The sequence below is a fragment of the Podarcis pityusensis genome, assembly GCF_964106645.2.
Source record: "Podarcis pityusensis genome assembly, chromosome: 2".
NCBI classification, from domain to species: domain Eukaryota; kingdom Metazoa; phylum Chordata; class Lepidosauria; order Squamata; family Lacertidae; genus Podarcis; species Podarcis pityusensis.
In genome coordinates, this window is record NC_138029.1 from 97016446 (window position 1) to 97033215 (window position 16770).

The window sequence follows — 16770 nt, forward strand, 5'->3', positions numbered from 1 at the left end:
CAGGCGGAAAAACATAGGGCTCCAGTGGACAGAAATGAAGACATGGCAGGAAAGACGCAAGACGTTGTGAGAGTCCTGATCTGATTTGAGGTGCTTAGCTGCCTTCACATTTTGACTCAAAGAGGGATAAAATCACCATCCTTTTTGATAGGCAGTAAAAGTTTGGAACAGAAGCAGATGGAGTAAGGGGCTCCAGGAGCTGGCACAAGGATTGAGCTCAGTATGTAGAAGAGAGAAAGGAGTTAGATAAGGGGAAGAACAAAGAGTCCCAGAAGGAGAGAGAGAGAGAAGAGAGAGAGAGAGAGAGAGAGAGAGAGAGAGAGAGAGAGAGAGAGATTGTTGACAGTGGCAGCATCTCAGGCGGCAGACGCAATATGGACATTGAGAATCAAGTAGGAGTCTTGGCAAAAGTAACCAGAAGCTTTGCTGAGAGCACTTTTAGTAAAAGGGAACCAGCAATTGCTAGTTTGTGGTGAACAGGGAAAGACAAAGACAAAAAGAAAGAGCAAGGGGCATAGAATACAGGTGAGAAGGCAAGAAATGAGGAGAAGGGCAACTTAAGCCATTTAAAAGCACAAATTAAGTACTGATCACTTTGGTGCAACCCATACATAGGATTCTACTGGTTTTCGATAGGTCTTGGGCAACCGGGCACTTCTGAAAGTGAGTCCTTGAACACAAAGGCACACACTGACCCCAAATCAAACAAACCTTCTTGGCCACAGCAACTCAACAGTTCAGCTGAAATGGCACTGATTTGTGGACTTAACCCTACTGCCCCCTGTATGGGGTTGTAGCCGGTATCTGCAGAACAATGATACAAACACTAGGCTGCTATTCTGCATGTCAGTAAAGGGCAATTGCTGACAATTTCTGCAAAATGTAGAAGTTTAAAAGGTAGGTGTGTTTGTGGGAGAGAGGGAGATTTTCTAGCTACATTCAGAGGGTGCCTTTCCTCAGCCCAGAGGCTCCAGCTACATCCTTGCCTTCTCCTAATGTAGTTCTGAATCTGCTCCAGCTGGGAGGAGGGAAAAAAGTGTCTGTACAACAGATCTGAGAACACATTGCACCCATTTGGGAGAGGGTGGGGTGCTTAGGAGTCAGCCTGTCTGACTCTTCTAGCCCTGAGAACGAACATAAAGGATTTTCATGGTTTGGGAAGAGACGACCACGACGCACTTCCTCACAAGAAAGGGCTTGGTGGGGGGGACACATGGCCGATGAATTTGTCACATGGATCATTATTCATAGTTCGTTTTTAGAGAATCTTTAAGGAAATAGCTTTTTATCATTTTCATTTCAATAGCGCTCTCACAAGAGCTCAGGAAAGATTGATTTGGACATGCCTGCCTGTTTAAGGGCAATAAATTTCATCCCTGCAGATTGAGCAGACTTCCTTAGCATTTATTTTTACAGGAATAAAGAGCGTGGGCTGTGGGGAGAATATTGCGCAGCTCATTGCCTTGTAGTGTGGCTTGGGGTGCAAAGCACCAGACACTCTACTGCTGACGCAGAAAGCCTCCGTGATGTTTTTTCCCCCCAAGGGGGCAGAGTTTCTCACACAAGACCTATTTAAATGAAGGAGGGCTGCGCGGCATTAGCACTTGGTGGGTTGCCGGTGGTAATCTTAACAGAGTGGCATTTGCGTCCAAACTGAAATTACACACAGGCAGATGAGCAGACACATGGCTTCATCCAGCCCAGCAGAGGCTGTTCATGGTCTCACACAGGAGCCTTTCTCAGGCTTTTGAAGTGAAGGGTACTGGGGACCGGGACCGGAACCTGAATGCAAGCTAAGGACTCTCTCCTTTCTGTGTCCCATAATCAGTGGTGTAGCGTGGGTTGCCAGCACCCAGAGCCACGCGGAAGGGTTGGGTGGGAGGGAGGGAAAGAGAGTACGCATGTGCATTCAACTGCCTAACATCACCCAGGAGATAGCAGCTGCAGAGATAAGAAAAGAAGAGTTGTCCCATTGTCTGGAGAGGTCACTTCCTGGTTTGCACGGAGAAGCTGTTTTCAACAAAGCCCAGTGACGGAAGTGCGCATCTGTATTGAGACAGAACCTGCTCCTCACAAATTTGTGCCTGGGGAAACCACCCTTCTGCTCCCCCTACGCTACACCACTGTCCATAATCACAAGGGCCAAACTAGGCTAGCCATCATCGGCTCTCTTGACATGTCACCTTTCCCCCCTTAAAAGCACCCATAAGCTGGCCCTCCACACACATGCACCTCTGGATCAGGGCTATGGAAGAAGGGCTTAATTCTTTCTCTTGACTCCAAGTCCCACCCCATAAAGCTGCTCTTCAAACCACACCATCACAGGAACAAGGGTTTGCAGCCACTGACTGGTGGTGCCTGCAAATCCCACTCCCTTTGCCAGGGTGGTTTGAAATCAAACTACATAGGCAAAGGCACAGGGTTTTTTTAAGGACCCTTGAATGGCCTACAAACTTCTGGCACGGAGCTGTGTCTTCACCTGCAGGTGGGTGTGGCTTAAGGAAAACTGCCACGTTGGCCAAATTAGGACAGTCATAAATTACGCCTGCAGGCTGGTGGTTCCTCAACACTGCATTACACTGAGGCATTGTGGGAAATGTAAAACGCTGGGTGGCTTGTAACCACCGGCTACAAATCACAGCATGGTGCCATTCTCTGCCATTGTGAATATTAGGAAGATTGCTGTCCCCAATCCATCCTGCAGACATTCAGGAAGGACTCACAAGATGGTATGGGCCCCCTCCAACCTAACTGGACCATGTTCTCCTTTCTTGCTCTGTCTACTCTGCATAAGCTAACCTTCTTGCACTCCCTTGTTTTTTATACATTTTGCACACTTAGGGCACTTTTGGGCAGCCACAATTAAAAAGGACCACATTATCTAAAATAATAAACTAACTTGCTCATTAAAAAAAAAAACAGTGTCAAAAGCTTTATATAAATCAAGCAGGGAGTTGGACTTGATGACCTTTGGGATCCCTTCCAGTTCTACAACTCTATGATTCTATGAAGAACCGGTAGGATGCAGAGAGGCCATGCTGGAGGGGAGGGATGGAAATTCTAGTCCAAGACCAAGTTGAGGAAGTCTGTAGTGCTCTGATGGCAGAGGTGAGTGGAGAGACCACTCTGAGGTGGGAGTTCTTTGCCTGGAGTAGATAACAAAAGAACCCTCGAGGAAGAGGACATAAGTGAAAAGTTACAGAAGGGCCCGGGACTTCAGGTGCGTTAAAACAGAGAAGTAGCATCTTTCCCATCACCTTTGAGCCACCACCTGCTTTTGTCTAACAACAATCTCCGTTAATTGGGTAGTTAATCTAATTATCTAATTAGGCAGAATTGCTATTAGCAATTAAGGCTCAGCACTGTGCCTGAGCGCAGACGGCACCTTCCCTTCTGGGCCTTCAGAGGAGAAACAAGGCAGCGATACAACCCCATTCTTCTTCATTACTTTTTTGGATTTGTAAATGGAAACACCTGTAAACTGCACATGCATCCATGCAGTCTGCTTGAATGAAGTGGAAGCAGCCAATAGCGAACAGGGAAGAGTTTTCATTCAGAGGATCAATTGGAAATCTGCTGTCTATTAGCATCCTATGAATGGAAGCTTTCGTCCATCCTAGCTGCTTCCCAACACAGCCAGGGGAAGTGTGCTCTTAGCAGTGCACTGCAGCCTTTGCACAATGCGCCTAGTGCTGTATCAAAACCTGACTGAAAAGCACAAACCAATTGAAAACAGTGATGACCTGAGAGTTTTGTTGGACCTTGGCTGAGAGCCAGGGTGGCTGGCTGGAGTCCTGGGTGCATGGATTGTGTACTGTAAAAAAAAGAAGAAAGAAAAAAAAGCCACACAAACCCCTCTGGTCGTCAGGAAAGACCTCAGAAGACACACTATTATCCTAGACAAATTTCAAAGGCAACTGGAGATATGACAGGCTTTTGTTGGAAGGAAGATCCAAAGCCCAGGCAGAGCCCATGGAGAGACCTTCTCCCTGATCCCAACTAAGGCTGTTTTTAGGGGAGGTTAGGACACACAGGGGGCCTCTGAAGATGATCACAATAGATAGGTAGCCTTAACGAGAAATGGCAGTCCTTCCCAGGCCAGAGGTTCCCTGCCACTCAATTACAAGAGCAGCTTTTCTCTCCTAAATTGGATTCTCCAAGTTCTAACAGAATGTATCTTTACTGTTCCCACATGTGCTTAGATTAAGGTTTGGGGTTAAAACAAGGATGGGATTCAAATGTAAATGCCCAAGCGCATAGAACAGTGAGAGAACCACGCTGAATGTCACCTTCCATGTCACAGTTTATGACATGTAAATGCTCCTGCAAGGCACTCTCGTTATCTGACATATCTTATTGGGAAGCTTATTAGGTGCAATTAAGCCTAAGTCAGACATATGCACTGTCAGGCCAGAGCCACTTTGGGAGCCCGGCAGCATCAATGTTTTAGAGAGCAGAGCTGCTGAAACTCTTAATTAGCCAGCCCATAAGACGAATCTAACCTTTCTCTAATTCCTGAATTTATAGCGAGGCCTGACTGGGCCCAAATTGTAATTAAAAATGAGTTTATGAAGTTAACTTCGGTGGCTCCAGGTAGACCCTGAAACTTTGCAAACAAAGCAGATTTGGGGCCTCTGGCAAGTGTGTGACGGAGGCAGAGGGGCCGGAGACTGACCCAGGAGAAGGGGCCAGTGATTTATGGGGTTTGGGGCCACCTGCAAGGCAGGAGTCAGGGAAGGGGAAGGGTCTGAGTAGTCATCTGTGGGAGCACAGAATGTGTCGGAGGCAGAGGAAGAAGCTGTTCAGTCAATTGGTTGAATTCCCGCCGTCCCCTGTCCTGTTGCGTCCTCGAACCAGGAAGGACTTGAAGAGGGAAGCGAAGTGACAGCTTCCATACAGGAGAAGTCTCAGGTTGTGTATGCACATAACATCAGGTGAGGGTACATAAGCCTGGAGGCGGGGGGGGGGGGGGCGCAGGGTGGCGGCTGGCCCCACTGTTGCTTCAACTGCTCTGCCAGGCACAAACCTGGAAAAGTTAATGCCGTCTCCATAGAAGCTAGAAGCATGTGTATCCGGTGCATCTCAGGAGCTGCTGTAAATGCGTGCTTTTGTCAATAAAAAATTAACTATCAGCTGTTTGCCTTGCTTGGCTGGGTGTGCACAGGGCAGCAGACATGGCGATGCCCAGGCACAGAACGATGCACAATGTGGTGATGCAAAGGGCAGGTGGGAGGGCTGAAGGTGAAGATGCAATGGCGGAAAAGAGATTATAGAATTGTAGGGTTGGATGGGACCCAAAGGGTCATCCAGCCCAACCACCACAGCGAAAGAATCCCTGACAGATGGTCGTCCAGCTTCTGTTTTTAAAAGAACAGTTTTGAAGCAGAAAAACCTGAGTTTGCCATTCATTCTCTTCACACTGTACTACAGAAGCTCTTGGGTCGTAGTGCTAACCACCGGAAGCATAACACTTCATCTTTTAAAAACATGTGTCTGGAATAGGTGGCTGATAAGAGAACACGCCAGCGGAAATTTCTGACTGGCCGACGATCTTTGTAGCTTGTGGACTTTTGAGGAAATCATGCTTTGCTCCTTGGAACAATGAACACAGCCCTTAGGTTGTAACTGTGCCAAAGGTTTTCGTTTGCTTACACTTGCCCGCTGTTCCTTGTTATCCACGCACAGCATGCCTTGTGAGCTTTAAAGTCTGTAACTTTGCTTACAGTATATACATATTTTCCTCTGTCCTGATTACCGTGCCGTTTCTTCAGATGGGAAGGTGACTGGGCTTAATCAACTCCAGAATCCAGAACTGCAGTATAATGCTATTGTCCTAGGGAGAAAAAGACGAAGACATACGAATGGGCTTGGAAGTTAAGGGGGTGCTGGAGAAATTGGCACCTTGGCCATAACTTGAGCAGGCCCTTAGCCTACAGTGGGCCCAGGAGCGATGTAAAAGCCTTTCTTTTTCTTCTCCTGGCTTGCTTGACAACGCTTCTGATATATATATATATATATATATGCAGTATTATGCTGCAAAAATATTTTTGCAGTATTATATTTGGGCTTTGTCTATGTTCTCATCTTAAATCTCATATTAAGGTGTTTATTACCCTGTTGTGAATATTCCTGTCTGGCTGAAACTTGGCAAGCGCCTGCAAGCTTGGCACTGCACTTGTTAATACGAAAATTCAGTTAGACAAGCTGGAAAGGGATCTAGGAAGCGTGTGCCAAATCTTCAACTTCTGCAGCTTCTTTGGTCAACTATGGAAAATAGGAGAAGAGGGATATTTCCCTGTGAGGAATGGGAAATAGCAGCAGGAGACATAAAAGAGGAGGGGTTGGAAATTAATAAAGCCAAACCTTGCTTCAGTTAAGCTGTGTGTATATGTGCTTTAAAGCATATCTCGAGCAAGGACATTCTAACCAAGTACTATTGGTATCAGTCTTGACCTGTAATAACACCCACCCTGCCCCCCCCCAGCACAAGTTTTGCCAGACTTTTTAACACCTTGCATTTAGTCATTGTTGAATTTCCTTTGAAACGGGTAGCAATCTTCCTTTGCAAGGGGTGAACAGGAACCTACAACCTCCCACATCATACCTATTCCAGTCACTCGTGATGTACAGACAGAAGGCTGCTTTGCTGGAACTGGATCAGTGCTAGCTGGTACATTAAAGGGGGGGGGGGAATGCAGATGGAGTGATCTTTGGCTGTGGGAGATGCATCTCGGATGGCTAGCTGTGAGCCAATGAGTCTTGCTGATTTCCATGGGTTAAACTAATCATTACAGTGTCAGTCATGCATCTGGCTGGCCAGTTATAAACAGAATGGCCAGTCACGCATTGCTAAAAAAGAGAATTTGCATCACCAAAAAGAGAGAGGATGAGTTCACACCAATTTGCATACAATATGTGCAAATTTAGAAACCATTGCTGCCGTTTAAATAGAAATACAAGATATAGCTTGCCGTAATAGAAAAGACACCAAATGAGTCGTGTGCTTGCTCAGTCTGGCGGTGGAGTGTTGCTAACAGCTGCTGGGCACTTCAAGACTCCTTTTTTTTTAGTGTTCCTGATTTTCAAACAGGACTTGATTATTATCAATCATCAATCAATCAATCAATCAATCAATCCTTAAGCAGAAGAAACCTTCAAAATGGAAAGCTGTCCTCTAAAGTAGGACATACAGCCACCCTAATTATAAAAGCGGTGAGTAGATCTGACTTCAATATCTAAAGGCAGCACATTTAGAGGATATACCCGGCCACTATTTTGTTTTGCTGGAGGACAATTTAGCAACTGCTGTCTGAGGCATGGCCCACACCAGGGGTCAGCAACCTAAGGCCCATGGGCTGGAAGTGGCCCGCAGAGGTCGTTTGACCGGCCCACGAGCCACCCCTAAACTGAGCTGCCCACTCACGCGCTGTGCTAAACCAGCGCAGCGCGGTGCAGGGACTTGCTTCTGCGGTGCCGAAAATTGCATCTGCGCAGACACAGAAAATCTCATCTGCGCATGCGCAGACGCCGAAAATTGCGGGTGTGAGCTTTCATGCGCACACACAATGTGGCCCACAGAGGGATCTCAGTGGAACTGATCTGCCCCAGGCAAGAGAAACCTTGCTGACCCCTGGCCCACACCAATAAGATGAAGCAGAATACCAGGGGGTTCATCCTGCAAGCAGCTGCTGAAAGCATTTGCTGAAATTTAGAACTGCAAGTTTGGGCACAGCTACTGACATTTCAAAACCGTTTTAGGAGAGTGCTTCGGCAAGGAGCACTTTACATTGTGAGTAACATCAAAGTTTCATTGAGAGAGCTGAGCGAAGAGCCTCTGCGATTGTGTTCCTATCTTGTTTTCAGCCGGCTGAACTGTGTGGTGGAGTCCCACAAGGCTCTACCTCGCTCCCTTTTAGTACTGTACTTTATCCAACATTTATTCTGTTTTAGCATTTTTGCTCCCAGGTATCATTGCTATGGAGATATTTCTCAGACCCATTTATCATTTCCCACTTACCCAGTTGCAGCAATCTATACGCTGTCTTGGTGTCGATCTACACTGAGAGCTTGACTGTCCTACAAATTGTTCAGAGCTCAAAGGCCAAGGTAGTTTTTCTTGGTTGCCGGCATCTGCTGGGAGAGGGAGGAGTCAGAGCTCTTTGTTGTTTCTGTGGATAATAATCAATAAGACCCATTAGTGAGACAACTACATACATCACTAAACTTTGACCTATGATCCCCAGAGCAGTCCCAAGGTACCTATTCATATACTGGCGACATCCAGCCTGCACTATTGCAAATCCAGTAAAAAAGAGATCACAAATTTGCATTACTGTGCCTTTAGCATCCACAGAACAGCACAGTCCAAAGTGTATGTGCTTGTATGCTTCTGAGTGCAAAAGATTCATATTTTAACTTATGGAAGTATAACTTAGGCTAAGTCTAAAAACAAGCCATAAAACATAAGAATTGCCTTGTTGGGTCAGATCAAGGGTCACCTCATCGGATATTCTATTTCCAGCAATGGCTAGTCAGACGCCTCTGAAGCCCCCAGGCCAAATTATGATGGCAATGGCTTGCTTCTTACTCGTCTTCAACATCTGGCATGGAGGTATACTGCCTCTGAACAAGGAGTTCTTCTGTCAAATAGCCATCAAAAGACCACTTTCCCATAAACTTGTCTATAGCATTCCTTGCAACATAATCCTGTCCTCGGATTACTCCCTGCTGTTCAACACCTGCATTAAGATGCCAAATGATGTCATCCAGACTCTTGGGATGAGATGTCATAAGTAAGCTGATGGTCTCCAGTATGCTAATGAAATAGACACAATGAGAGGTTCCTTTGGGTGTGGCAAGGTGAGAGCAGTAAAGCAAATCTTCCAGTCAAAAGATTAGATGTGCACAGAGGCTGTTGAACAACGTGGAAAAAATGAGCTCACTGAAGCTCTGTTTAATCAGCTGATTTTATCAATTGTCAAAAACACTTTGCAATGACCCTGTTAATTATAGTTTGTTCACTGCTTCTGCATTTAAATGGGGGCTATGGCACACTGTGATTCTGTAAGAGTTCCTTTGGAGCATGACTCCTTCAAAGGGCACTGCCTCCAAGTACACTTACAATTCTGTGAATGGAGAACTGCACCACATGCCCATATTACTGATAAAAAACACTTGGGGTGGAGGTGAGTGCTGGTTGGCTTCGGTCCTGTGACACATACTAAGAATGCACTGCCGGGTGGAGTGAAATTGCCTCTACACAATGAATTGGACATTTAGAAGAAGCAATTAAAACTACTGTTCTAGAAGGTAGTTTATGAAGGTAGTGCATCCTGAAGAATACCAAGTTTAGCAGCATACACTGGCTTAACTTCAAATTCAAGTTGAAGTGGTTTTATTTGAAATGTGTTCCATAATTGCTTATACTTCTATTATTAATACTATTAACAGTGATTGCTATTAGTAATGGCAAAACTTCCCACTTGAATCATGAACCATTATTTGCTGGCAAAAAACAAATAAATCATCACTATAATGTCAGGTTTTGCATTTTAAGGCCTACAGCTGTCAGGAAACGGGCCATTACTCATCAAAATACAAAAATAAATATAGGTTATTTAAAGTTGCTTAGAAATTTTAAGCTGGCCTCAGATAACAGGATAGTGGACATTTTTTTCATAATTTATCTTCCATTATTAATCGTAGCTACCATTTTAAACAATGGTAGTTGAACCCTAAGGCCCCCACCCCCTGACTAAATGTCATGCTTATCATGTTTTCTAATCGTTAAAAAAGTTTTCCTTAAACCCATGACTGTTGGATATCTGCCTAGGCTACATGTAGCTGTGTGTGGCAAACCTTGGCTGCCAGGTTTCTACTAGAACGGTATGAAGGCATGAGCTAGCGATGCCCAATTTTACCTGTCTGATGTTTTCCCTGAACGTCTGACAATAACTCCGAGCCATCTTTCCTTAGCTTTGCCTCAGAATTGTGTGCTATGGTTTCTGGGAAACCTTTAATATATCTTGCTTTGGAGATAGCGATATGTATCAAGGAACAGTCTGTCACATTATTCTCTCCCCACCCCCCAACAAATGAAAATGATTTGAAGCAATCCAGCATATCTGGGGGGTTGTTCTGACTCTGAGGGGGCCACAGGATTTGACAGAAGCTATGCCAGCAGAGTGAGATACACACAGATGTCACAACAGAAAACCCCATGGGGTGTAATTGTGGACAACAGAATGTGGTATGAGGAGGAGAGTGCAAATTGTACACTAGGCCACTCCGGACCACAGTCACACTTCTGTTGAGAACACAATTTTATACCAGCCCTGGACTGAGCTGAAGCAATTCCCTTCCACTGATTTCAATTGGGAGGGGGCGGAACTTAAAAACAGTTGATAACTGTCCTGTCCATGCTGCCATGACAGAGCATAAACATAGCCGTCAACTTTTCCCTTTTCTTGTGAGGAATCCTATTTGGAATAAAGGAATTTCCCTTAAAAAAAGTTGACAGCTATGGCATAAAATATGGTGCAATGCAGCACCCAATCATTCACAGGACACCATTACCATTATATAAAGCCCACACAGAGAGACTGTGACTCAGATAACAGGGCGTGTGATACACACTCTCTGTCCCTGCTCCCTCACTTTTGAAATCCCTAGGGAGAACAGAATTAAGCAGAAAGGCTATTTTTTGCAAAGTGCTCCACCTCCAACAACACACAGGAAAAGCTTGCTAACACTTCTCTGCCTAGAACCCTAAGAGGTACTTTGCCTTGGGATTCCAGGCAAAAACCCACAACAACCCCCACTCCCTTCTTACAACCGGGGCTGCCAGGACAGACAACCCCATGCAGATAAACAAGGTAAGGGGGGACAGGGACCACACATGCTGTAATGGATAACTGCTGAAACTGTCTTTGCTATATGTTAATATTCTTCCTTGTCTGAATTGTATTGCACTTAGGGCCTAGATGTTGCTCAGGCCTTACAAAAACAAGAGGGCTTCCTCTGAGCAGCTAGCCTGACTGGCTGGAAAGGCACTGGGATCATGGGCTCCTCCAGCGCTAGGACTCCTGAAGAAGAAGGGATGTCAAGGCTGGCTCTGAGGGCAAATCCTTCTCCAAGTCCAATATGTCATCTGAATCCACAGCCTTTCCCCCTGAGGATGGGGAGTCAGAGCCCAGGGTCATGGCAAGTAGTGTGCCTTCACTGGTGGAGGCTGGTTCATTAGGCTGGGTGGGGCACTGAAGTGGGTGAACTTCAGTCTGTCCTGAACTGGCTTCCAGCAGCCTGCGTGAAGAAGAAGAAGAGTTTGGATTTGATATCCCGCTTTATTACTACCCGAAGGAGTCTCAAAGCGGCTAACATTCTCCTTTCCCTTCCTCACAACAAACACTCTGTGAGGTGAGTGAGGCTGAGAGACTTCAGAAAAGCATGACTAGCCCAAGATCACCCAGTGGCTGCATGTGGAGGAGCGGAGACGTGAACCTGGTTCACCAGATTACCGTATTTTTCACCCCATAGGGCGCACCGCCCCATAGGACGCACCTAGTTTTTTTGGGGGGGGGATAAAGAAAAAAAATTATTTCCCCCCCAGACATGGGGCTGGTGGGGGCGAAGCCTGAGCTTCCCCCGACCCCAGCCCCCAGAACATCCTGCTATCCACAAGCCTAGGGAGCCGCGCCGGTCTCCCCAGGCTTGTGGAGAGCTGCGCGAAGCCCGGGCGCGCTCTTCATCGCGCCCCAGGCTTCGGAATGCAGGCAGCTCCTTTGGTAGCCCGGCGCGGCTTTGCCCTAGGGTTGTGCAGAGCTGCGGGAAGCCCGGGAGTGCAGGCAGCTCTGCGCAACCTTTGGGAGACTGGCGCAAAGTATGGAGAGCGAGAGGGGTTGGTGCATTCGCCCCATAGGACGCACACACATTTCCCCTTCATTTTTGGAGGGGAAAAAGTGTGTCCTATAGGGCGAAAAATACGGTACTAGTCTACCTCTCTTAACCACCACTACACCACACTGGCTCTCTGCCTGCTTACTTACAACCAGTCCAGGGGCTGGGATCACTGTTTGTCAGCTTCCCCCTCCTTAGTCCTGATGTTTCCCTTAGAGAACTCAACAGGGAGGAGGATGGGGACAAAACTAGGATTAATTGGCTCTGCCTGTCATTGGTTCTGGCTTCACCTATTGTTCGTCTCCCTGCCTTCTGCCCTGCCAGTCTCAGTGAGCCTCAGGGCCCTTCTTTAGCAAAAAGACCTTTTCATTTCTAGGTGGGCCTTGAACCTTTATCCCAGGAAAGCTTTCTCTGTGTGTATGTGTGTATGCGCATGCGCGCGTGCACACTTTGCAGAGCTCCTGCTCAGGGCAGGACGTGAGTCCTATGTCATGTGGGATGCTGTTCCTTCCCTTTGTCCGTTGTGTTCCAAAACAATGGCTGTGTGAGCAACATAAGGCAGGCCCGGCTCAAGGCAAATGGTGTCCTCACCACCACACACCACCACCACCACCCCCTGGTTAGGGAAGAAGGGGTGAGTGAAGATCTACATCAGCAACCAGAGAGGAATAAAGATCTACATTTAGATCTGATGCCCCTGTGGACCTTGCTGCCTGAGGCAGTTGCATCACCAGGCCTCATGGGTAGGCCGGCCCTGACATAAGGGGATTTTAGACCCCTGCCCCAATATGCTTGGGGACTAGCTGTAGCAGCGTTGCTGCTGGCAGTGCCACTAGAGCTAATGGGGTGCTGCCATGTGATCTTGTGTGGTGGTGATGTAGGAAGGTTGTCCCTCCTAGCAGTGAATTCGTTAGCTGCCTCTGTGGGTGGGTGGCATTTGAACCTTCTTGCCATTGCAGTTACAACAATTGCAGCAATGTTTCCAGGGCCACTGGGGGAATGTCTACCTCCCCCCCCCCCCAGTTTTTGTATTTTATGTTCATCCTCTTCCTATTCCAGCTGAGCTTGCATTAGATGTGGCAGTTCCACCAGCATAGCAGTGGCATAATCTCCGACCCCAGCGTAATGAAAACATAGGATTGCTCTACCTGTTATTGGGATTGCTTTACATATAGGAAAACTTAATGCAATTTATGTTCCTATATTCCACTTCCAAAATATTGGATTAGCCTCTACAAGTTCATGAATATAGTCACTTGTTTGTTTTCTACAAGTTTGTTAATATAAATCGATGTAAAACCATCTAAAAACACACATAGTTAAAAATGAAATACAGCCACTTTCCCTTCCAAAGTTCCAGCAGAAATTCAGTGCAATGAATGCAGACGTAAAAGCAAAGATAGGGTTTTAGGTTGCGATCCTAATCCTATGCACAGTCACATGAGAGTAAATCCCATTGGACACATACATGTCTGAGTAGATATGTATAGGATTGTGCGGCTAGTTGCAATTAACCTTAGCTAGATCAGGGCTTTTAATATTTGTTGCTAATTAAAAAGCACAATGATATTGATCTCCTATCTTCTAAAATTTCAGCAGCACATTATGTCATCTTAATAATGTTCCTATTTTCAGTCATTATTATCCACATTTTAGACATGGGTAGCCAAGGCTGTGAAATGCTTGCTAGGAACATAGGAAGCTACTTTATACTGAGTCAGACCACTGGTCTATCTAGCTCAGTATTGTCTAAACTGAACGGCAACAGCTCTCCAGGGTTCCAGGCAGCTCAACCTGAAGATGCCAAGGATTGAATTTGGGACCTTCAGTATTCATTCATCCATTCATTTTATTGGTATGCTGCTTTTACATACACACCCACCCCTCATACTCAAAGCAGCTCACAACAAAGAAACAGGGATGCATTTCAAGCAGACATTACAAAAACAGCTTCATAATAACATTGCAAAACAATAACATAGCAAAAAAGTGATAACAAAGCTAAACAATAATAACAATGATTTCATAATAACAGAGCAGAACAGTAGCAAATATAACAACACACCAAAAAACCACATTCCAATACTGTAAGAAGATTACTTAAACAAGACGCAGCATCCAATAGCAAAAATAACCGCAGAGCGTCACGCTTTCACCTTATATGCAAAGCAGATGTTCTGCCACCAAACTACTTGGGCCCTTCTACAGTGTGAGACCAACCTATTAAGGAGATGACATGCCTGATATTTGCTTGCCTGAGGTTCCAATTTCCAGAGACTGCTTAGCAGCCTGCTCTCTTGCTTGCTTTTTTTTTTGCTGGATATGCAGGGTCAGTCTTTGAAGAAAGGATCACAATCATTAAGGAGGGCTCTGTGATGCAAGATCTGAACACCCGAAAGGTAGAAGCAGCATAATATCGAGGGAACGTCTGCAGCTCAGTGTCAGAGCTTGTATGCAGAAGGTCCCTGTTTTGGGATGGGAAGAGAATCGTTTCTCCTGGGTTGGAGACAGTACTGAGCTCAGCGGACCAACGGTCTGGCTCAGTATGAGGCAGCTTCCCACGTTCCTAATTGGTGTGATGCCCCTTCCCACTGCTATTTTTATGGAAGATTCCATTCATATTTTTTAAAAAAATTGTTATTCATTTTACAAAAGAAATCTCAGATTTAACACATTGATATTCCGAAATTAAACAAGATTCTTCTGAATCCTAGGACTTCCCTCCTCCCCTCCGTGGGTCCTTAGTACAGTGGTACCTCAGGTTACATATGCTTCAGGTTACATACGCTTCAGGTTACATACGTTTCAGGTTACAGACTCCGCTAACCCAGAAATAGTGCTTCAGGTTAAGAACTTTGCTTCAGGATGAGAAGAGAAATCATGCTCCAGCGGCGCGGCGGCAGCAGGAGGCCCCATTAGCTAAAGTGGTGCTTCAGGTTAAAAACCGTTTCAGGTTAAGTACGGACCTCCGGAACAAATTAAGTACTTAACCTGAGGTACCACTGTATATCTAAGTCAACTGCATATTATAATTTCTCTACATACAAAATTCCTCCCAAATATCCAAAGTCTCTGTAACACTGCAGGAGTTATTAAAAGCCTGCCAGAGGGCTCAAGTGATTACAGTGTTCCTTTAAATACATTTTGTATTTGTCCCATTCCCTACTGAAGTTTTGATCCTCCTGATTTCTGATTTTCCTGGTCAATCTCGCCATCTCTGCATAGTCTAATAGTTTCATCTGCCAGTCCGCTTCTGTCAGCATCTTCTCCTCTTTCCATCGCTGGGCAAGTAACATCTTTGCAGCTGTAGTCACGTACATGAATAGTCTTTTCATTTCCTTTGGTATGTCTGCACCTAAAATTCCTAAAAGGAAAACTCCTAGTCTTTTAACAAATGTTATTTTAAATTTTTTTTTAGTTCATTATATATCATTTCCCAGAATTCCTTAATCTTTGTATAATTCCACCACATATGGTAAAAAGTGCCCTCTTTTTCCTTACATTTCCAACATACATTCGAATTAGTCCTATACGTTTTCGCTAACCTACTGGGTGTTAGATACCAGCGGTACGTCACCTTCATATAGTTTTCTTTCAGCATATGTTGTCGTTTAGTCGTGTCTGACTCTTCGTGACCCCATGGACCAGAGCACGCCAGGCACTTCTGTCTTCCACTGCCTCCCGCAGTTTGGTCAAACTCATGCTGGTAGCTTCGAGAACACTGTCCAGCCATCTCATCCTCTGTCGTCCCTTCTCCTTGTGCCCTCTATCTTTCCCAACATCAGGGTCTTTTCCAGGGAGTCTTCTCTTCTCATGAGGTGGCCAAAGTATTGGAGCCTCAGCTTCAGTGAGCATTCAGGGCTGATTTCCTTAAGAATGGATAGGTTTGATCTTCTTGCAGTCCATGGAACTCTCGAGAATCTCAGCATATAGCACTCTGTAAATTTTAGATCGTCTTTCCATAATTTTCCCCATGCTGCTAACTGTATATGGAAGATTACGTTCATATCCCACCTTTCCCCCAAGGACCTTATGGCAGTGTACTAGCCATTATGGCTATGCTCTGCCTCCATAGCTGGAGGCAGTAAGGCTTCCAAATACCAGTTCCTGGAAACTGCAGCGGGGGAGAATGTTCTTGTGATCAGATCCGGCTTCTGGGTTTCCCACAGGCATCTTGTTGGCCACTGAGAGAACAGGATGTGGGCTAGATAGACTGTTGGCCTGATCTATCAGGCTCCTCTTGCGCTCTTACATTCTTTATAATGCCCTGTGATTCTCGGATTAAGGGTGGTATGAAAATTTAATAATTAAGATAAATAAAAATAAATAAATGCTCTTGTGTCTTTATGCAATGTACGTGATTCTCCCTCTCGTTTTATCCTTGCTGCAATCCTATGAAGATGATTAGGCTCAGAGACGGTGTCAGACCCCAAGGTTATCCAAGCCGTTTCACAGCTGAATGGGGAACTGAACCCAGGTCTCTCTGGGCTTAGTCCCGCACTTCGCCACGCTGGCTGTCCAGTGATGAGGAAAACCAAGTTCCTGGAGAGATCCTCAAATTTCATTTAAGCAAACGTTTAGTGAGAATACTCACCTGCCAAATCCCTCATTAGCAGCTAGAAAGATGGTGTTTCTAAGAACGCGTGACAGTCTAAGGCAAACATGGAAGCGGGGCTTATATTAACCACATTGGCCAATGAAGCAAAGTGTTCCAAGCTAACATTTATAGTTGGCATCAAACTGCTTGCACAAATACTGGCATTGATTCCTTATATTTCATAGGAGTTTAAAATAGCCTGTGTGGGCAGTCCAGGTGCAGGTAAATAATCCTCGGATCTCTGCAGTCCTGTGCTGGTGAGAATCCAGACACAACAC

The 16770-nt window shown here is 45.6% G+C and overlaps 2 long non-coding RNA genes across 2 annotated transcripts in view; both read right to left on the reverse strand.

The window, feature by feature from the left end:
• LOC308471700 overlaps nt 1-16770 on the reverse strand; it is a 242766-nt gene that overhangs the window by 200953 nt on the left and 25043 nt on the right. The gene's annotated exons all lie outside the window — the stretch shown is intronic.
• LOC308471704 lies at nt 2920-12906 on the reverse strand. The gene is made up of 4 exons (XR_013983102.1): nt 12576-12906; nt 8018-8168; nt 6114-6264; nt 2920-5833 (listed from the first exon to the last, which is right to left on the reverse strand). It is a non-coding gene; the product is annotated as an uncharacterized lncRNA (long non-coding RNA).